Source organism: Aethalodelphis obliquidens, unplaced genomic scaffold (assembly GCF_003676395.1).
Source record: "Aethalodelphis obliquidens isolate GAN/ISIS:26980383/991018 unplaced genomic scaffold, ASM367639v1 scaffold44, whole genome shotgun sequence".
In the NCBI taxonomy this organism is placed as follows: domain Eukaryota; kingdom Metazoa; phylum Chordata; class Mammalia; order Artiodactyla; family Delphinidae; genus Aethalodelphis; species Aethalodelphis obliquidens.
In genome coordinates, this window is record NW_020837988.1 from 139520 (window position 1) to 160716 (window position 21197).

Sequence of the window (21197 nt, forward strand, 5' to 3'; positions counted from 1 at the left end):
GACGGTGGTACTGGAAGAGGAAACACTCAAAAAGGAGCCCATTATGGCTGAAACAGAGCCAGCGGAGAGAGGCAGGAGATGAGGTCAAACAAATCAGAGGCAAATCGTGTGGGACTCTAGTTTCATCCTCTGAATGAGATGAGAGAAATCAGATGGGCGTGAGCAGAGGAGAGCTAGGATTCAATCTGCACTTTATCGAGACCAGTGTGGTGGCTATGTTGGGAATACACTAAATGGGGGCAAAGGGAAGGAGATAAAAGTGCATGGGACCAGAGTGGCAACAATGGAGGTGATGAGAGATGTCAGTTGCTAGATACATTTTGAAGGCAAAGCAGGATTTGTAGATGGATTGAAGATGGAGTTTGAGAGAAAGACAGGAGTGACTGTGGCCTGAGCAATTAAGAGATGGAGCCAGGGAACACCATGGTGGAGCACGTTTGTGAGGGGGGGGAGTCAAGAACTCACCTCTGGACATGTTGAGCTTGCGACGTCCATATGAGTTTCACATGAAGACGCTAAGAAGCTGCTGGATTAGGGTCTGAAGCTCAGGAGAAAGCCCTGGGCTTGAGCTACAGGTTCAGAGTCCTTTCTCAGGGTAAAGACGCTATTCAAAGCCTTGAGACCGAAAGAGAAGGGCAGGCAGTGTAGTTGAAAAAGAGAGACCCAAGGACTGAGCCTTAGGTCTGGGCAGAATAAGATGTAGCCATTGCTGGGGATGGGGAGAAAAAAAGTGAGGGAAGGAAGCGGGTGTGAGTGGGGAATTATTTGGGGCTGTGGTTCATCAGATCAGAATCAGAATGGAGCACCATTAAATGGTGACCAAGGGGTCTGTTTTCCCCCAACTCTGCTCCTACCTGCCTGCCTCTAGCTGTGTACAATCCCAGTGGTCTGATGATGGGCAGGGCCCTCAGCTGCTCATTCCATGCTTCTGCACTCTTTCACCACCACCCCTTGCTCTCATAAAGGTTTGGTCATTCATTCAACAATTCTTTGCTGAATGCCTATATATGTGCCGGGCCCTGAGTGAACAAGCTAGACAAGGCCTGTGCCCTTACGGAGCTTATACTCCAAGGGGGCCGGGGCAGATAATAAACAATCAACAGATAGACAAACAAGAACATTCCTAATCCAGGGTAAAAGAACAGAGAATGCCCTGCTTTGGTGAAGGGGATCATGAAAATTCTCTTCCAGGAGGGGACATCTGAGCTGAGACCTGAGTGCTAAAAGGATGACGGCCATCAGATCTGGGGGGTCAAGGATCTGGCTGGAGGGAGGCTTGCAGTGCTGCAGGGGACTGTTGAAGGCCAGTGTGCTGATCATGGCGAGGGGCCCCCTCACACAGGACCTCGTAGGCTATGGTTAAGAATTTGATTTTATTCTAAGTGTGGCGAGGACACCTCCCGTGGGTTTAAGCAGAGGACTCACGTGACATTTCGCAGACCTCACTGGGTTGGTCAGATGGAGAGCAGACAGTAGGGGGCAGAGTGGAGGCAGCGAAAGGAGTTAGGAGGGTTTTCTAGCTGAGGCCACAGGTGGCATCTTGCACTAGGATGGGCCAGGATGCACGTTGTATTGGACGAAAGGGTGGGTCTGGCAATCACATATATCAAGCTCTTCTCTGGGTCCAGGCCTATGCAAGGCCAAGAAAAGCACCTACTAAAGAAACGTCGGCGAGGTACAGTCCTTGCCGTCAGCTTATTGAGTGCTGAATTACAGGAAACTCAGACCACACATATTAAGGTGCCGGGTAAACACAAAGCAACCAATAAGTCAGTGCATAGGAGTGGCTGACTAGGTGCAGAAGGGGGACTGGAAACAGTAACTGGCTACCGCGTAAAGAAGAGACTTTGGAGCCTTCACCAGACGGGCGGGGCGGCTCATTTTCCAGCGGGCAGCGGCAGAGGGTCGCGAGCAGCGCTGCCTCCCCGCCCCCAGCCCACGGCCCCGCATGGCGGCGGGGCCTGGATTGTCCAAGAACTTGGCTCCGGGCTCCAGTTTCCCAACTCACTCGGAGCTCAGAGAATTGGTGACTCAGGCGAGGGCCCTCCCGGCACGCTGCGTTCTCAGCAGGCCTGCAGTGACTCACCACCTCGCTCCCTCCCTCACTGCTGACCCCGGGCCAACCCCTTAATGAGTCTACACCCCACTCTTCTCACTTGGCCGGGACAATTGCCTGGTGGAGTTTTTAGCTCCCCGGGGGCAGGGCTTCTGTCAGCAACCGTCCAGGTTCCTCGAGAGAGGCTTCTCGTAGGGTCTGGAGGAGCATAAAACCCTTGGGTGGACCCGAAGGTCCCAGGCCCTCCCCGTGCACCGAAGGAGGGCTTTAATGCCTGTGCATTCTTCTAATTTCAGAGCCTTTCAACAGCATTTTATACCGAATACAATTTCGCAAGTCTTGGTGTCCTGGAGGAATTTTCCCTTGGACACCTCTTGGTCAAAATTTGCTTGGGGGAAACAAAAAAGCAACCAGAGTAGGCCCCCAAAGTCTGCAAAGCAGAGACCAGTGGCAATGGGAGGTGAGAGTGCGGCAGACTGACCAACGGGCCCCGGGGCAAGGGGACCACCGCGCGAGGGCGCGGGCGGATGCTGTGCTCGCCCGCGCAACCGAAAACGGGCGGCGAGTATCGCGAGAGGGCTCAGCTCCCCTGCAGCGAGCCCTCGGGCAGGAGCAGAGGCCCAGGCGACGGGCGTGGGCTGCGGGGTCGCTCGCTTGGTTCCCCGGCTAGCATCTCGGCGCCCCTACTTCCAGCGCGCCCCGTCGCAGCCAGGCGACCTGAGCGTCCCCCAACCAGCCTTGGGCCGGAGTGCTGCCCGCGGTCCTTCGCTCGCCCGGCCGCCAGCGCTCGCCGCCCGGCTGGGACCCGGCAGGTGGACTGCGGCGGGCGCACCCTCCTTCCGGCCCCGGCCCCTCTCCCGGACCCTCCCTCGAGCCCTGGCGCGCCTCTGCTCCCCGGCCAGAGCTCGCAATCTGCGCCCCCGAGTTACCTGCCTCGGGAAGTCCCAGTTCGCAAGCAGCCCGGACTGTAAAAGGCTGGATTCGGCAGAGCCCAAAACCACATTCCTAGGGGAGGGGTGGGGTCCCCATCTAGAGGGTCGCGGATCGCATTACCGGCCGAGGGGAGGAGACAGCGGAAGGGAGAGTCAACAGGGGTAAAAGTTGCTTTTCGCTTAGTACTCCCCTCCCCCTCCCTAACGCGCTGCGATGCCGGTTGGCTCGGGGACCCAGTGTCCGCCCAGGTTCCGGAGCCCGACGGCCCCAGAACGGTTTGGCAGGACAGAGGCATCTTTACATCCGCGGATGCGGCAGTCAGAGCGCCGGTTGGTTTGCAGGGCTGCCGGGCTCCGGGTCCCCGAGGGCGACCCCCGGCTGCCCGGGGGCGGGAAGCAGAAGCCCGCCTCCGGGCACCGAAGATCTAGAGCAATAACAGACGCATAAATAAATCAATGAGCAGCTCTTTGCTGCCAGCAGCAGGGAAACCTCGGGCTGATTAAATGCAGACGTGGGGTGTCTGCCAGGACAGGAGGGCGGCGGGGTACAAGGAACCGGCGTGGAGGCGAAGGGTGGGGGGAAGGGAGGCCGGGGCAGGAGCGACGGGAAAGACCCAAAGCCACGTTTTTAAACATGGAGGGGGGGAATTTTAAAGGCAAACAGTACGGGGGAGGGAGGAAGGCCGGGCTGCGGGCCCCTGGGCCTCCCAGCCACCCGGGGCAACTTTCCGGGCGGGAGGTGCGGCCCGAGGGGCGGCGCCGGCGGCGGGAGGCGGGAGTCCGAGGCCGAGGGAGGGGGGGAGTCACTTTAAAGGCTCTTTCTTACCCATAATGCTTTGTGGGGACGTTGACAAGTGGATCCAAGATGGCGTAGAAAGTAATGACAGGTAAGTCCTGACTTCCCCCTTCTCTGCTGCTGGGACCGCTCCGCGAGCTGCCGGAGCCCTCCGGAGAGGGGACCGGACTCCCCTCCGGTCCTCCGAGTCCCGGGAAGGGCGGCCCCGGGGCGGGCCTGGGGCCCAGACGGCCCGCGGCGGGGCCTGGGAAGCGGGGCTCTTCGAGGCGAGGCCCGGACGCTGGGGCTGTTTACAGCTTCTTCCCCTCCCTGGCCCCCTTCCCCTCCGCTGGGGGCCGCGGAGCCCTCGGCCCAGGCCGTGGAGGGGGCCTCGCAGACCCCGGCCGCGAGCCTGAGGGAGGTTTGTCCAGCCCACGGCACTCCGGGAGGGGGAGTCGAGCCGCCTTGCACGCTCGCCTCCTCCGGGTCGCGGCTGGGGGTGGGGAGCGTGCAGGCCTCCCACGCCCCGCTCGATTGCCCCCTCTGGGCTCGGACTTCCACGCGGGGTGGGGCGGGGGCCGGAGGGTGGGCGCGGGGAAAAGTGGGTCAGGGGTGCACCCCTCCCTCCCCCGCCGAGGGCTGTTGCCTGAGCTTTACTTTCTTTACCCCCTTTCTCCGCCCCCTCCTCGGAAATTCTCATTGGCCCACAAGCACATCAACAAAAATAAAAACAGAGGATTCTTTCCTGGAGATTCCTTCAAGACTTCCCTTTTCTTGAGCTAAGGGACCGCAGTTTTATCTAAGGAACTTTGATTGCTCTCCCCCCAAATTATTTGAGGCTTCTGCACCCTCCCCTTTGCTGAGGATCCTCCAGCCAGGGTTGGAAATCAGGGTCTTAGGATTCTTCTTGGATTGAGACCCTCAGGTTTTGTTTGAAACTCAAAATTGTTGTTCCTTCACCCTCACCACTTACACTTTTCAGGCAAATCGTTCATAGATGTGGAACTCCAGAGACAGTGGATTCCTGGAGTTGGGCGGGGGGGGGGGGGAGGAAGGCGTCGTCCTGGCTAGTTGTTAATTTTGCCCTCTCTTAAACTCTTATGAATGGGTTTCTTCTCCTTCATCTCTTCTTTTTTCTCCTTTTTTTTCATTTCATGTTTTGAAAGTAAGGTCAGTCAGATATGACATTTTTATGTTTGGATTTTAAGAGCACTTTATAATTATTCTTTCATCACACAGAGAGGAAATGTTTTTGTTTTAAAGTAAAGCAAACAGACTCATTTACAAAGCTGCATACTGTATACCATTTTGGTAACTTTTTCCATTTGAAATTTATATGCCCTTTCACTTCAGGCTGATAGAATGTTTGCTACTGATCATGTCTCTTACTGGTGTTGTATAGACACATTATACTTTTCTGTTTATCTCAGGAATTGGATGAAGTAATTGATCACTAAAGAACTACAGTGCTGGTGAGATGTGTAAGGTGAGACTGCAGTTAAAAATGATTTACCTTTTTTCCTTCTTTATTTTAATCAAGTCATGAGGGTGAGACTGAAACTAAGTAATTTGATGGGGCCATCTTTATTTCCAAATCACTCACTCAGTCAAATGGGAGTAGAGGCAGGACTAGATTTGGAAAGGACAACTGTGTCAAGTATACCAAACTTTTCAGCTACTGGAGCTTATCCAGAGCCAAGTGTTATTTGCAGCCATCCTTGATTAGTATCTTCACCAGGGGTAATTATAGTTTGCCTATTTAAATTCCCTTGTGTAACTTTAATTGAATGTCTTAATTTTATCTGTGCTTTGGTGTCCATCACTTAGTCTGCATTGAGTGTTAGTGATTGTGTATGTGGATTTTGTATGTCTGCAGTTTGTGGGACTCGTGTAAAGTACACCCTTTCCATTGGAAAGCGTTATTTCAGGCACATCCTGCTTTTATTTTCTGAAAAATGGAACAGTGCTTGTCTCTCTCATAATTATTTGGAAATAAAAATGATAGTGTTGCATTTTGGTTATAGGTTATTAGGGATGAGACTGGCTTGTCATTATCTTCTGGTCACATGTAGTGTGTGAATTCAGAGTGTTGCTTTATTTAATCTAACTTATAAGGCTTTGGATTTATAGAACATTATTAATATAGTGTCAATGAGCAGTCAGTATTCTGTACTGGTGAGAAGGAGAGTGGTTTGCTAATTTTACATTCTTCACAAGCAATTTTCTCAACTTTAAAAATATATCTTTTTATTTATTTTTTATTTTAGTCATCGTAGATGTACTATACTACAGTGTGTGTGAGTGTGTCTGTAAAATATTTTACTATGGTTTATTGAGAAAATGTAAGTTGTTATGGTAGATTGGTTACTGCAGCGTTTTTTTTTTTTTTTTCCTTTAACACATCTGGGTAGCCTTTGAATTTTGAAGTCCACTCACAAAGTTTTCATCTCTATCACACATCTGTTTAAGAAGAGTAAGCTGTGCTTTATTTTATTCCAGATTGAGGCATACAATTGACATTTTTGCCTTAAAAAAAAAACTTGGGAGAGGAAGGTGGACATAAACCAAGATCTTTTTGTAAGTGCACACACCACATTTGCTTGTGTTTGAAACTCAGAAGTGCTTGTGTGTATTACATTTATTTTTATTCTTAGCAGAGCAAATATGGATTTTAAAATTTATTTATTTTCAGCTTACAGATGGAGGCATATTCATGCCTTAGACCTCCCAAACTGTACCTTTTATCTTTTTTTTTTTTAATACATATTACTTTGTGGAAAGAACCAATGATCTACTTTTGGGCCTATGGAGATGTTTGTTTATAATCCAAAAGGGAATATTTAGAAATAGGTAATCTTGTGTGGCTAGTATTGTTTGGCCTGAGCTGTGTCAAGACATTTTCCACAATTTTCACACATGTAGACCATGTGAAGTGTTAGTATTCACTTCAAAGTGAAGTTGGTGGTTGGCCACCGAACAGGTTGTCACACGAAGCATTCTAAAGTGGGAAATGCCATAGTATTGAAGTTTGTGGTGAAGCGGGGGTCTGTGTCTTTGAGCTGAATGAAGACACAGCTTTTTTAGTCTGTCCTTTTGGCTGGGAAGCTGGGACACTATTTTTAGGTAAGGCGGGAGTTTTGGGGCGTCAGTAAGTGCCTCTGTCAGCTGGTGTGCTTGATTTTTGCAGTTGTTAGCAAGAAGTTTCATTTCTAATACCATAAGTATTCAATCTACATTGTTTTAAAGTCTGTATACATTTATGGACAGTCCAGTGTTTTACTGGAGAAGGGAGTGATGCCAAAATAACAGGGGAAATCATTCCTACTTGCAAAGGCCTTGTGTAGTTTAAAAATATAGAGCATATTCATGAAAGGCTAAGAATATTGCAGAGGGACCTACAAATAAGTAGACCAGATCTTACACATGCATTTTTGTTCTCTGTTTAAGAAGTAGGCATGGTATTGATATTAAATGCAAATTAGTCTATAATTATCTATAGTCTATAATATAATTATCAAATTATATTTAAGATTCTAAATGCAGGCCCAGCACAAGAAGTAAGGTCCTTTGCCTGTTGTTTTAAATGCGTAGCAGTTTTAAATGCATAGTAGATTTGGGGCCAAGTTTATCAACTTGTCGGTAAACAAGAGATGGGGAGGAGCTACTTAAAAAATTATAAACAAATTGTTATGGCTGTTTATTTCCATAAACTTGGATAAGTATACACGCAAATATAATTTGATTTCTAAGTAATAGTTTGAATTGTTTTCTAGGAGAGAAGTATGATATGTGTGGAGAGTGTGGCCACAGCAGCTTGTAGTTCATTTAAATTGCTGGGTGTAGTCGGGATGGCTTCGGTAGCATTGGCTAGGAGCAGCGTAAAACTTAGTGGTCTGTCACTTCCCCGGTGGCTGAGATTATCCTTTTGAGCTACACTGAATTTAATAGAGTTAATATTCCTCTTTCAAAAATAAATAGTAGATATAACATGAAGATTTTTAATTTATATGTATATATATGTGTACATGTATATTTATATATGTATATATCTTTATTTTAAAAGCTACCAATTGTATAAAGCAAATTGAAAGTTTTTCAGCGTACTACTGAAGAGTCATACCAACTTGTTTCCTGGTGTAAATTGTACTGGGTCAGTTTCTCCAGGGGCAGGAAGTTGTATGGTAAAGCCAGAATTTGTGTGTTCAACTTGTTTTGACTCTCCAAAACTCTGATTCATCATTAGGTTCTTCAAAGAATGCACGGCAAATTTTTTTGAGTAAACCATTGTGACGTGTGAATGTTTGTGATTTTTGTTATTTCTGTGCCATATTTTAGGTGTTCTCGGAACATCTGAATTTGCCTTTTTGCTTTCTTCTGTCGATATTCTCCTTGTGGTGAAAATATTCCTGTGAGGCGAGCTTCCTTTCAGTAGGCAATATGTGTAACTAATATAGTTAAAAAAATTATTATTTTTATGTAAAACTGATGCATGCTATGGTAAACAGATCGGAGCAGTGCTAAGTGTATGTAGGAAAAAAGATAAAAAGCCTCTGCTCTCCTTCCTCCATCTTTAGCCGTGTCCCCCTAATCTGACCGTAGAAAGCAGTTGGTGTTACGTGGTGTTTGGAAGACCTCTCTTGCCTAGGTGCCCGGGCAGTAGTGAAAGCAGAGGGAGAAGTCAGGGAAGGCATGGCCACTGTACCCGTTTAGATGTCAGGCAGGGATTCCGCCCTTATTTCCTGTAATGTTAATTAATATTGATAATCTTAAACTTCCATTAGTTTAAGATAACTGTAATTGAATTGTTAGTGAAACACTCAAACAGTTAATTGCATTGTCAGGTTGGTAAAGTTTTGATTTGTTGATCTTGTAAGGAAATAAATAATTGGAAATTGAATTCACATAACCTTAGGGCTGGGAGTAATGTTGGTAATTATCATCTGTGGAATTTTATGATGAGATGCACAGTATACTTACTATAGGCTTGTTATAACTCATTATCTTTCCTTTAGTTTTCAGAACAACTCCAAGATAGCTGTTATTTCTGCTTTGCAGAGGAAATTTAGGTTAAATGTGAATTAACGAACATAACGTCGCAAGACTAGTAAGTAGTGGTGCTGGCGTTGTGCCTTGGAAAGGGCGTTCTCTTTCCATTGCAGTATGCTCTGCTGCTTCTATCTAGTCTGTCTTATTTTCCAGATGAGGAAATTGAGGCCTGGAGAAGTCAAGTGACTTGCCCAAGGTCACACAGCTGATTAGTAGCAACATTAAACCAAACTTTTATCTCTGGACCCTTATCTCAGGACTCTTGGTCCTGGCTGGTTATGCTACATTTTATTGAAGTACTGTGGACCAAAGGACCATATGCTGTGACCACTGGATACAAATGCTTCAGAACTGATACATCAGCAGTGGTGTTTTCTAGTATGTATTAAAAGGTTCCTTCTCTCTCTTTCAGAAATTATAAAGAGCTCTGATGGGCTATTTGGGTGATACCCAGTGCAGTGAACTGCAGGTGAGTAAGGTCTGGGAGAGCCTTATTTACAAAGCAAGAACTTGATAATGCCTGAGGAAAAGACAAAAGAGACTTAATCTAGAGGAGGGTGTCTGGTCAGCAAGATGAGGTGGGACAAGGTGGAGGAAGTAGGGCACTGGTGCAGCAGTGGTGACCTGACTGAATTGGCTACTTCTGGAGCAGACTGGATGATGGTGAACCTACTCCAAACAGACTGCCTGACGCTTTGTCAGTTTGTTTGAGGAGAAGTGCGGGTAGGTTAATCTTCCACTTCTGTTTTGAATGAGTAACTGCACAGGGATTCAACCTATCTGCATATGATTGGATCTTCAGAGGTCCTTCAGTTTTTGTGTCAGCATTCTTGAGTGTTGGTCACCCAGTGCTCTGATGAATGGGTTAAGTATTAAATTGTTTGTTTCTCCTGTTACCTACTATGTGTGTATTGTCATGAATGACTGTATATATCTGCATTTTTGAGGATCTAGATGCCAAGAACATATCAGAGGAAACAAAAGGTTAAACTTTTTTCTTAATGGTTGTATTAGTCCTTCAAATTATTTGTTTTTTGCTGAAATGCCCTAAGAATACCATTTTAGTCTTGAGTATTTATTATTTCACAGTTAGTAATCTTCTTGGTCCATTATAGTATCTTGGCCATTCAGTATTAAACTAAGAAAACGGTAATACTACAGAAAAACAGAAGACTGTTTTAATATTGTCCTTGTGGGGCATCAGTGCTAAAATTATTTTTTGATACATTTTTAATACTAGTCCCAGAGACTTTAATGAGACAATGCTATATACTTTTAGGGTTTATAATTAAACTTAGGCTTGGCTACTTATTGATTGCTAAAGTAAAACATTGTTGTTTCTTGAGTTAGGGTAGTTTGCACATTCATCCCCCGCAGGTTCATGGGGGTGATCAGAAGACTAGTTGAGCTGGTTTCTTGGTCCTTGGAAAGCTGGGGTCTGGGTTGTCATAGGTCATTGTGATAAGAAGTGCATGAGCATTCTCAGTTAAGGCCAAAGTGAGCAGTAAAAGAGAGGTGTGGTCCTCTTCCTGAGAGTATATCGAGTTTGCATCCTGGGACCCCTAGTTTCCTCAGTATGGTAGAACTTTCTCTCTTAAATTACAAAATAATTTAAGAACTGTTATTAAGTAAATTGTTAAGTATTTGGGTTATTACCCCTAAAACAGTTGATTTTCTTTTTGGCATTCTGTTAAAAAAAATATATGTATAGATATATATCTATATCTATATATATACACACACACACACACACACATATATATTATTGTACTCATTTTTAATTATGATGCATATAATTTGAATTTTTCTTATTTATTAGATTATGAAACATTTCCATGTTACAGTTGTCACAATTTTAATTGACATGATTACACTTTGAGAGACTGCAAAATATTTCATCAAGTCATGCCGTCAGTAATTTACTTCAATCTTTTTATGTTAGATGTTTATGTTGCTGGCTGGTTTTCAGTTAATACTTGAATCTATGTTATTGTAGATATTGTATTTTTTTCTGGCTAATTATATCTCTAGGATAAATTTTTGAATGCATTATTGTGTTAAATGGTATGAATGTTTTTATGGCTTTTGATATATATCGCCATACTGTTTTTTAAGAATGTTATACCAGTTTGTACTACTAACAGATATACAGACGAACCTGTTTCACCACAACTGGATATAAATACATTTTTTCCTTAAAAGTTTTTGCTTATTTAATAGTGTAAAGTGGCATTTGTACTTCTTTGTTCTATAACGTTGAATTTTTCTCTTTGAGTCTCTTCATGGTGAATTGTTTGTTCATATCCTTTGCTATTTTAATCAGTAAACTATCGATGTGGGCTTTGGATGGTAAGGCACGTATAACCAGCTAATAAACAGGTGCTTATTAAAAAGATGATCAGAACATGTTCAGTGAGAATGTTCAGAGAGAGTCTAGTCTAGATGGTAAATTTTCTTGAGAATAGTGGTTGAAGGGGAACAGGTGAGTTATTCCAAGATTCAGTTCGGCAAATGTTTAGTACGCATCCATGTGTACCACGTGTTGCGTCCTCTTAGTGCTTCTCAAGTCATCATGGCATATACTTGGTTGAAGGAGGAGGCTGCTAGAGGCTTGACTTGTTGGGACTTTGGCTCTGAAGTCGCTTTGTGGAGGGCTGAGGGGATCACTGACTAGAACGTCTTTAGCTCATTCACGGCATACCACAGTGCCACGGCACTTTGAGAAGCTCTGTTCTGAAGGATACAAAGATGAATAAAACATCATTTCCTCTGACAAGGAACGAATCATCTAGTAGAGAGAGTAGGGGCACCAAAACAAGAAAGGACTAATAGGAATTTGAAGGGTGCTGTAAGAGGGGTTCAGACAAGGTGCTTAGGGGTTCAGTGGAGGGAGTGATACTGCCCCCTTGGGGATATAAGCTAACACTTCAACTGAGGAGGTGGCATTTAAATTGCACCACTGTGAAATTGAGGCGCCATGGCAAGAAGGGGGCATTCTGGAGGGAAGGGTAGCTTGAGCAAAGGCTGAGGGGCGGTGTTGGAAATGAGGTGGCTGTCCGGAAACTGCGTATCCAAATTACCCGGACCCTGGGTTACATGAAGGAACGTAGCGGACAGTGCGGCTGTTGAGAGGTCATGACTGGGTTTTGGAGAATGAATATGATGGATTGTCAGTGAGGAGAAACTAGAGACAGCGTTTTCAGTTGGGTTCCTGGTATTACTCCAGGTGAGGGATGATGAGTGCCTGAGTTGGTGTACTTGGGGATGAAAGGAGGTGGTGGAGTCAAGAGGTATTTTGGAGGTTGAACAGAGAGATGTGGTGACTGATTAGGTAGGAGGGGAAGCGAACAGTCAGTTCTATGTCTCAAGTCAGAGATGATGCTGAGGTTTTTATGGTTGGATGGCTGGCAGAATGGGGCAGCAGGAATACAGAAGTCAGGAGGAAGAACAGGCCTTAGGGGTTTAGGATAGAGAAAAGACGAGTTTGGTTTTGTGAGTTTAAGGAACTAGTAGAAAGGTGAAATCAGAATCTTAACCCTGGAAGGAACAGATGAGGAAGTTCAGGGCCCAGAGGAACTAGAGGGACCAGTGAGGTCTCACAGTTAGATAAAGCAGAGTGTAGACTGCAGCTGCCTGATTCCCAGTCCAGCACTCTCTTCACTGCCTCAGACTGAGAATCTTCTCTGCGGTGTTTTCCTCGCACCCAGGTGTGCTCAATAGGAAGCTGGAAGTGGCAGAGCTTATGTTGGGAGTGAAGAGTTTATTTCTTAATTACATTTTTTTTATTATGGAAAATTCCAGATGTATAGAAGTGGAAAGGGTATAATCAGTCCCACTGTACCCGTTGTTCAACTTTAATAGTTACTAATGCTGTTTCATCTGTTTCCTCCCTCTCCATCAGTTATATTGAAGTAAATCGGATAGAGTGTTTTGGTGAACCTGAACTCTGGGTATCTGTAGTTAAGGAGGATTGAACAGTTCAGTAGGGTATGTTCTGAGCTTTCTGGGTGGGGGTCTAGAGTGAACAGAAGTAGTATTAATTGCCAGAATTCCTGGGCAAATCACTTACGTCTTCTGAGCCTTCGTTTGTCTGTGAGACGGAGGTAATAATGGCAGCGTCACAGAATCACCTGAGATAAGGTGTAGAAAACCCTCTGTGAACTGTGAGCCTGAAGTGACGCAGGTTTTAGTTGTTGGTAATAACAGAAAGGTGATGCTGTTCCTTTGGGCTTCTGTGTTGCTGGCATTCAGTACATTTTTATTATTCAGCAAAGAATTATGTGAGGTACCTGAGGCTTCAACAGGGAACAAAACAGACAAAATCTCAGCTCTCCTGGAGCTCATGTTCTAGGTCTGGAGTATAATAGGAAGCTAATACCTTAATAGTGATTAGTGTGGGCCAGACACTGTTCTAAGTGCTTTCATATTTTACCCTATTTAATTCTTGCAGCAATGCCTTGAAGTGTAGCACTGTTATTATTCCCATTTTGCAGATTTGGAAATCAAAGCAAATGTTTAAGCAGATTGCCTCAGGTCACAATGCCAGGATTCATATTGAGGCAGAGCTGGCTTCAAGCCTATACTCTTACCCCTGTGCCATTAGAACGCTTCAGCTCATTCATGGCGTACTAGTGTTTGATACAAATAAAAAAGGTAGGCCCTGATTGAAATTATCCCTAAACAAGTAAGTGTTCTCTTCTTGTGGGAGAAAAAAGACAAAAACAAATGAAAAAAATGGCAGTACACAGTTCTCTGTGGATGGGGGTATATTAATATTCTTACATTGACAAGTATTTTTCTTCCTAACTTTTTATAGGCTTCACCAACTTTCTTGGTTTCTTTAGATACAAATGGCCACCTCAGTGGAAGGAAGTCATTTTCCTGCTGGTACTTGGGAAGAATGGCTTCTTGAATGAAGCCCTTCTTGTTTACAATTCTTCTTTTTCTCCTGCTGCTCTCTCCTTACCTTGGGGCAGTTCCCTTCTCTGATTTCCCCTGTTCTCTGCTCCTCCTTTTGCGCACAGCTGTGGTGTCCCTTCCCAGTCTCACCAGCTGCCCATGTTCTCAAGGATTTCCTTCCTTCTGCCTTTGCCTTCTCTTCCCTGGCCTGCCTCTGTCAGTCACCTTGGGCCTTACCCTCTGTTTTGGCTTTTCTGAGTTTATTCATTGGGACGAACATCAGGACCAATTTCCCGCCCCTGGCTCTGGCGCTGCCCTGCCAGCTCTTGTTTCTCCTTCATGGGCAGGGAAGATTGGGAAATGGGCAGTGAGCATTCCTTAAGTTTGCATCGGGATTAGGACATGGGTCTCACTCTTTTTAAGGAGGGTTAGGAGGGTATTACGGCTTGCATACTTGTGGGTTTTTTTTTAATATTGTTAAAATATACATAACATAAAATTTACCATTTTAATCATTTTAGCATACAATTCGGTGTCATTAAGTGCATTCACATTGTTGTACAGCCAGCACCACCATCCATCTCCGGAACTTTGTCATCTTCCCAAATTGCAGTTTTGTACTCATTAAACACTAACCCTCCATTCCCCTCTCCCTCAAGCAGCTGGCAAACATCATTCTACTTTCTGTTTCTAAGAATTTGAATAGGGTCCATTCATACCATAGGTACCTCATGTAACTGCACTGATACAATATTTGTCTTTTTGCGACTGGCTTATTTCACTTAGCATGTCTTCAAGGTTCATCCATATTGTAGCATGTGGCAGCATTTTCTTCCTTTTTAAGGCTAAATAATATACCATTGTATGTAAATATATTTTTAAAAATTCATCCATTTTTTTGATAGACACTCGGGTTGCTTCCACCTTTTGGCTGTTGTGAATTATGTTGCTGTGAACTTGGGTGTATACATATCTGTTCAGGTACCTACTTTCAGTTCTTTTGGGAAATGCCCAGAAGTGGAATTGTTAGATCATATGGTAATTCTGTGTTTAATTTTTTGAGGAATCCCCGTATTTGTATTCCATAGCAGTAGCACCATTTTATGTCCACCAGAAATGTAAAAGGGTTCCAATTTCTCCACACCCTCACCAACAGTTATTTTCTATTTTTTTGATAGTAGCCATCCTAATGGGTGTGAAATGATAATATATACTTGTTTTTAAAGGTGTTTTATATAGAATAATAGAATTTCAGGACTAGAAATGGTATTAAAGATTTCTAATTCAGTTAGCTGTAGACAGCAACGAATGTTCTCATATGTCTTAGCATTTTCACTTCTTTCTCAGTTGGAAAAAGGCATTTTGGGCAGATGGGTGTCTACTGGATCTTTGGCTCAAGATGAACTATGTCTGACCCAGGCAGGGTACATGGAATGCAGCTTTGTAAGAGATCTGCTCTTCTCTTCTGCCAGTGACTCTATTTCTTATACCTCTTTACAGTTTCCAACTGTGTCTTCTGGGTTATTTAATCTTCTTTCTGGCTTCTTTAAGGGATAAGGTAATTGTATTCAAATAAACATATTGGACTTCCCTGGTGGCGCAGCGGTTGGGGGTCTGCCTGCCGATGCAGGGGGCTCGGGTTCGTGCCCCGGTCCGGGAAGATCCCACATGCCGCGGAGCGGCTGGGCCCGTGAGCCATGGCCGCTGAGCCTGCGCGTCCGGAGCCTGTGCTCCGCAACGGGAGAGGCCACAACAGTGAGAGGCCTGCGTACCGCAAAAAAAAAAAAAAACCCACACAAATAAACATATTTATTTAAAAAAACTAGGTAAGTTAGCAATTAATGAGCCCAAGATCAGTATAAACTGCTCAGATGATTAAAAAGACTGTATTCAATATCAATTTGAAGGAAACCTAAATATTACTCCTGGATGTTAGCTATAATTCCTTACTATGTAAAATAAGTCACCCCTTTTCAATCTTTTTTTTTTAATTTGGAGGAGATGAATTAAGCAGCATAAAATAAAATATATTTACGAGAAGATTGTAACTTCTGGATTAGTTTGGGTTTTGAATCTTTTTTAAGTTAAAGAAAACTGTTAGTTTAATTTATATTATGAAAATCTTTACGCCTACAGCAAAGTTGTAAGAATAGTATAATTAATACCCAATTGTTAGCGTTATGTCATAATTTGCCTTGTCTCTCTTTCTCTGTCAAATAGCTAGAATTTTTCTTTTTCCTGAGCCAGGTGAAAGTAAGTGGCAGACATCTTAGATGGCATTTCATTCATACTTCACCATGTGTCTCCTAAGAATGAGGACATATTTCTTCATAAACATAATACCATTATCACAACCTAAGAAGATAATTCAGTAATACTAATAGTTATACTATCAGATATCAAGTCCATGTATAATTTTTCCTATTTCTCCCCAAAATATATTTTATTTCTTTAGTTTCTTTTTTTTTTAAATTTATTTATTTAATTTATTTATTTTTGGCTGAGTTGGGTCTTCGTTGCTGTGTGCGGGCTTTCTCTAGTTGCGGCAAGCAGGGGCTACTCTTCATTGCAGTGCGTGTACTTCTCACTGTGGTGGCTTCTCTTGTTGCGGAGCACAGGCTCTAGGCGTGCGGGCTTCAGCAGTTGTGGCGCACGGGCTTAGTTGCTCTGCAGCATGCGGGATCTTCCCGGACCAGGGCTCAAACCCGTGTCCCCTGCACTGGCAGGCGGATTCTTAACCATTGCCCCACCAGTTATTCTTTTTTTAAAAAATTATTTCCTTATTTGTTTTTATGTGATGATGCCTTTATTTATTTATTTTTTATTATTGTTTATTTTTGGCTGTGTTGGGTCTTTGTTGCTGCACGTGGGCCTTCTCTAGTTGTGGCATGTGGGGGCTACTCTTCGTTGTGGTGTGCGGACTTCTCATTGTGGTGGCTTCTCTTGTTGCGGAGCACGGGCTCTAGGTGCGTGGGCTTCAGTAATTGCAGCACCCAGGCTCAGTAGTTGTGGCACACAGGCCCTAGAGTGCTTGGGCTTCAGTAGTTGCAGTGTGTAGCCTCAGTAGTTGTGGCTCGTGGGCCCTAGAGCGCAGGCTCAGTAGTTGTGGCGTACGAGCTTAGTTGCTCTGCGGCATGTGGGATCTTCCTGGACCGGGGCACGAACCCGTGTCCCCTGCATTGGCAGGTGGACTCTCAACCACTGTGCCACCAGGGAAGCCCGGTATGCTTTTGTGTTAATTATGCAGTTGGCTCTCTTGCGTTGATTTACATTTTATTTATAAAGCTCAACTGCTTTGGATTATGATGTGTTTACAAGGCTACACAGATAATCTGGAAGGGAAAATGAAGAAATACAAATGACAGAAAATGTTTTATAATAATAAAATTTTCTTGGCAAGCAGCAACCTTTTCTCAAAGTCAGTCTTTTAATATAATTTGCTTGCTTCATAAATACGGGTTTTTTGTTTTTTCATAACTTTATTGATTAGTAAGCATGTTAAATGACTTGGGAGGAATCTCTCTTCAAGAAATAATTTGGAATTATTGATCCAGAATGCTGACCATTCTCAAAAATGGGCCAGGAAAATCAAAGTAATAGATGGAAAAAAATAATCTCAATTTTAGCTCTTGATATAACTTTTCTTAAATTTAGGGTTTTTTTTTTTAATAATTTAAGTTACTAAAACACATGGTGGAAGGTCCATCAAGATATTTATTTTATGTATTTAAAGCATTTTACTTTGCTGTATTGAATTCCATTCATTCTGGAATTTAGGAGAATTTACCTCTTTATGAAAGAGATTATTCAGAGTAGAAAATGATTGATGACCTTCGCTTCCAGTTTTCTTCTCAATAGACTTAGTCTCTCTTCTAATGCTTCTTGCATACTCAGTAATTTTATAAGTTTTAGAGAAAAATGCAAGTCTGGCTGAATATTAAACACAGTACAATAAATAAAGCTTTTTTACTTTGCAGAATATTTTACATGTGTGTCCCATAGATTCATCAGAGATTCTAGTTTTGCATAAAGGCAAGTACATTTAAAGACAATACAACATCCCTGTCTATGACATTGGCATTCGAATGAGAAGTGAATTTGGTTCAGGACAGTTCTTGGAATGCTTGGCATTTAGGTTATTTTAGGTCAACTCTTTCGGAAATTCAATTAGAGTATTTATTGAATGGTTTTAGTGAGCTGAATGGTTGTCATGGGGATATAGATGATATAAAACATGACTCCTATTTATAAAATAGTTGTGTTCGTCAGATAAGGCATCTTACATGATGTATTTAATCCAAGATAATGGATGAGTAAGAGGCAGATCATTCTATAGGAAGTAATTTTGGTTTTGAGAGAGGCATTCTTAGGGAAATAGGCCTTGAAGTGTTCATTTAGAGCTGGGCAGGATTCAGGTCCGGAGAGAGGAGGGAAAGGATATTTGGGTAGAGGGAAGGGCATTGGCAGAGCCTCAGAGGCCTGACGGTCCCTGGGGCCTGTGTGGGAATGGTGGGAAAGTTGGGTTGCAGTCAGCCTGTGGGTGGCCTGGACGTTGGGTAATGAGCATGGCCGTCAGTTTATGGGCGCCCTCTCTAGAGTGGTCTGTAACTTGCTTCCTCCCTGAGGAAGTGTGACATGCTTGTGCTAGCTGCAGTGTCTTCCCCACAGCTGTGCTGTCCATTGAGGAGAAGGGGGCCTGCTCTGCCATGGCTTCCTTACTCCTCAGGGTATGGCATGTGAGTTATTTTAATAATGTATCAATCTGCTTTTTCTTTCTTTTGTCACAATGCATTTACTTTCTAAAGTGGTCTTGTTTTCAGGATAATAATTGGGTTTCCACAGGGAAAATAATAATGTATGAGGCAAATTACTGACTGAAGGCAAATTACTGACTTAAAAAAATGAATCTCTAATTTTTTTTCTAGTAGTTCTTCTTTTGTTTAAATTTTTGTTTTGTTCGTTATGTAAAGAAACTTATGTATAGTAATTTCTGCTCAGGTGGATAGTGGTAATGTTTAGCACAGCTCATTGGTCTTCTGAAACCTTTACAAATGCAGTCTGATTCATTCCAGCCAAGTTAATTATGAGGTAGATAATTTTTTTTCCCTAATGGAGACAAATGTAAAAGACAGAGATACAGAAATCATCTTCAGTTTAGATTGAAGAAATTTTAGTTACTACTGTTTGTTCCTGCTATTTGATCACAGTTTATTTTTATTTTTTGAAGTCTGTCTCTAATCAAATAAGATTTAATTTTTTAGAAGTAAAAGAGGACCATGACTAAATAAGAAAAGTTAATTTAGGACAATAATTGATTTTTAAAAATATAAAAGTATATTTCATGACTTGATTTCAAGATGATCTGGCGGTTATCCTTACACTGTTGCAGAAGGAAGTCCACAGTGGGACGAGAATGGTGCTTACAAATCACCTCCCTTATTATCTATTACTGAACATGTCTTAGTCCAGGCCAGTCTGCCTGCCACCTCGGTGGTACACTGTTGACTTCATTTTTCTTCCAGTATTTACTTTTGGTCCTGGACCAGTTATCTATCTGTGATGGGATTCTTCAAAAGTATCCTACATTTTGTACCTAGTGAACTAGTGATTGTTCTGTTTGCAGACATTCTTTCTGAGGCTCTGCTCTTGCCTTGAAAACCTGCATTTGCAGAAAGGGAAATGTATAGATTTCCCTTTTAAATTTATTTATTTTTATTTATTTTTTATTTATTTTTGGCTGTGTTGGGTCTTCGTTTCTGCGCGAGGGCTTTCTCTCGTTGCGGCGAGCGGGGACCACTCTTCATCGCGGTGCGCGGGCCCCTCACTGCCGCGGCCTCTCTTGTTGCGGAGCGCAGGCTCCAGACGCGCAGGCTCAGTAGTTGTGGCTCACGGGCCCAGTTGCCCTGTGGTATGTGGGATCCTCCCAGACCAGGTCTCGAACCCGTGTTCCCCCCATCGGCAGGCAGACTCTCAACCACTGCGCCACCAGGGAAGCCCCTCTTTCCAGTTTTTAAAAACCGTGTCCATTGTGATATTGGGATTCATATTTTAAAAATAATTTAAAAATTTTATTCTTAAAATTATCATACACTAAAACTAACTTTTTTCTCTTATTCTGTTAATTTCACACTTGTAGTTTGTGCAGCCATCACTACAGTCAGAATACAGAATAATAATATCACTCTCCAGAATTCCCTAATGCTGTCCTGTTATAGTTAACTGTCCCCATCCTATAACCTCTGCAACCACTGATCTTTTCTCCATTCCTATAGTTTTGTCTTTTTGAGAATTTCATATAAATGGAATCATACATGTAAGCTTTTGAGACTGGGTTCTTTTACTCTGTCTTTGAGATTCATCTAAGTTATTGCATGTATTGAAAGTTTATTCCTTTTTATTACTGAGTAGTTTTCCATTGTCACTCATTGAAGGACATTAGGGTTGTTTCCAATTTTTAACAGTTACGTATAGAGCTGCTGTAAACATTTGTGTACAGACTTTTGTGCAAACATAGTTTTCATTTCTCTGTCTCTAGGGTAGCTGTCTCTGGGGAGAGGGGATTGCTGGGTGATATAGTGAGTATATTTTTAACTTTATAAGAAACTGTCAGCCCTTTTTCCAGAGTGTCTGCACCACTTTATATTCTCCCACTAGCAGCAGTGTATGAGAATTCCCCCTATTCCACATCACTGATACTATCAGTGATTTTAATTTAGCCATTCTAATAGGTATGTGGTAATATCTTATCATGGTTTTAATTTGCATTTCTCTGATGACTAATGCCATTGGACATCTTTTCGTGTGCTTATTTGCCATCATTAGATCCTCTTAGTGGAGTGCCCGTTAAAATGTTTTGCCTAGCTTTTTTTTTTTTTTTTTTGCGGTACGCGGGCCTCTCACTGTTGTGGCCTCTCCCGTTGCGGAGCACAGGCTCCGGACACGCAGGCCAAGCGGCCATGGCTCACGGGCCCAGCCACTCCGCAGCATGTGGGATCTTCCCGGACTGGGGCACGAACCCGTGTCCCCTGCATCGGCAGGCGGACTCTCAACCACTGCGCCACCAGGGAAGCCCTGCCTAGCTTTTAATTGGGTTGTTTTCTTACTGTTGAGTTTTGAGAATTCTTTATATATTTGGATACAAATCCTTTTTCAGGTATGTGATTTGCAGTTGTTTTTTCTCAGTCTTTAGCTTGGCTTCCTATCCTTCTAACATAATAGTGTCTTTCAAAGAGCAAACAGGTTTAATTTTGAGAAAGTCCAATGCATAAATTTTTTTCTTTTTTATATTATACTAAGATGGGTAGATTTTAAAATAAGTTTCTGTTCTATAAAAGTGGTGAAAAGTAACTTAGTGATGGGAATGTTCTCATAAAGTTGACTTTGTGGAAGGTGCAAATGTTATTTTCTGGCAAGGTAGTACTATATAATATGCTCCTTAGTCTTGGCAACACCTAGGACTTCTGTTTAACCAAAGAATGCAATTGATTGA

At 43.3% G+C, this 21197-nt stretch overlaps 1 protein-coding gene across 7 annotated transcripts in view; it reads left to right on the top strand.

Moving 5' to 3' along the window:
• The first annotated feature begins 3828 nt into the window (after positions 1-3828).
• The window catches only part of HELZ (helicase with zinc finger), a 150038-nt gene continuing 132669 nt past the window's right edge, over positions 3829-21197 (top strand). For 2 of the 7 annotated variants that reach the window (XM_027080415.1, XM_027080421.1), the window contains exons 1-3: positions 3829-3875; positions 5194-5249; positions 9222-9278. The gene's annotated coding sequence lies outside the window, so the exon portion shown is untranslated. Of the gene's footprint in view, positions 3876-5193; positions 5250-8775; positions 8868-9221; positions 9279-9298; positions 9533-20243; positions 20284-21197 lie in introns of those variants that run through there. The other 5 variants (XM_027080417.1, XM_027080418.1, XM_027080416.1 and 2 more) reach the window with 5 other exon arrangements.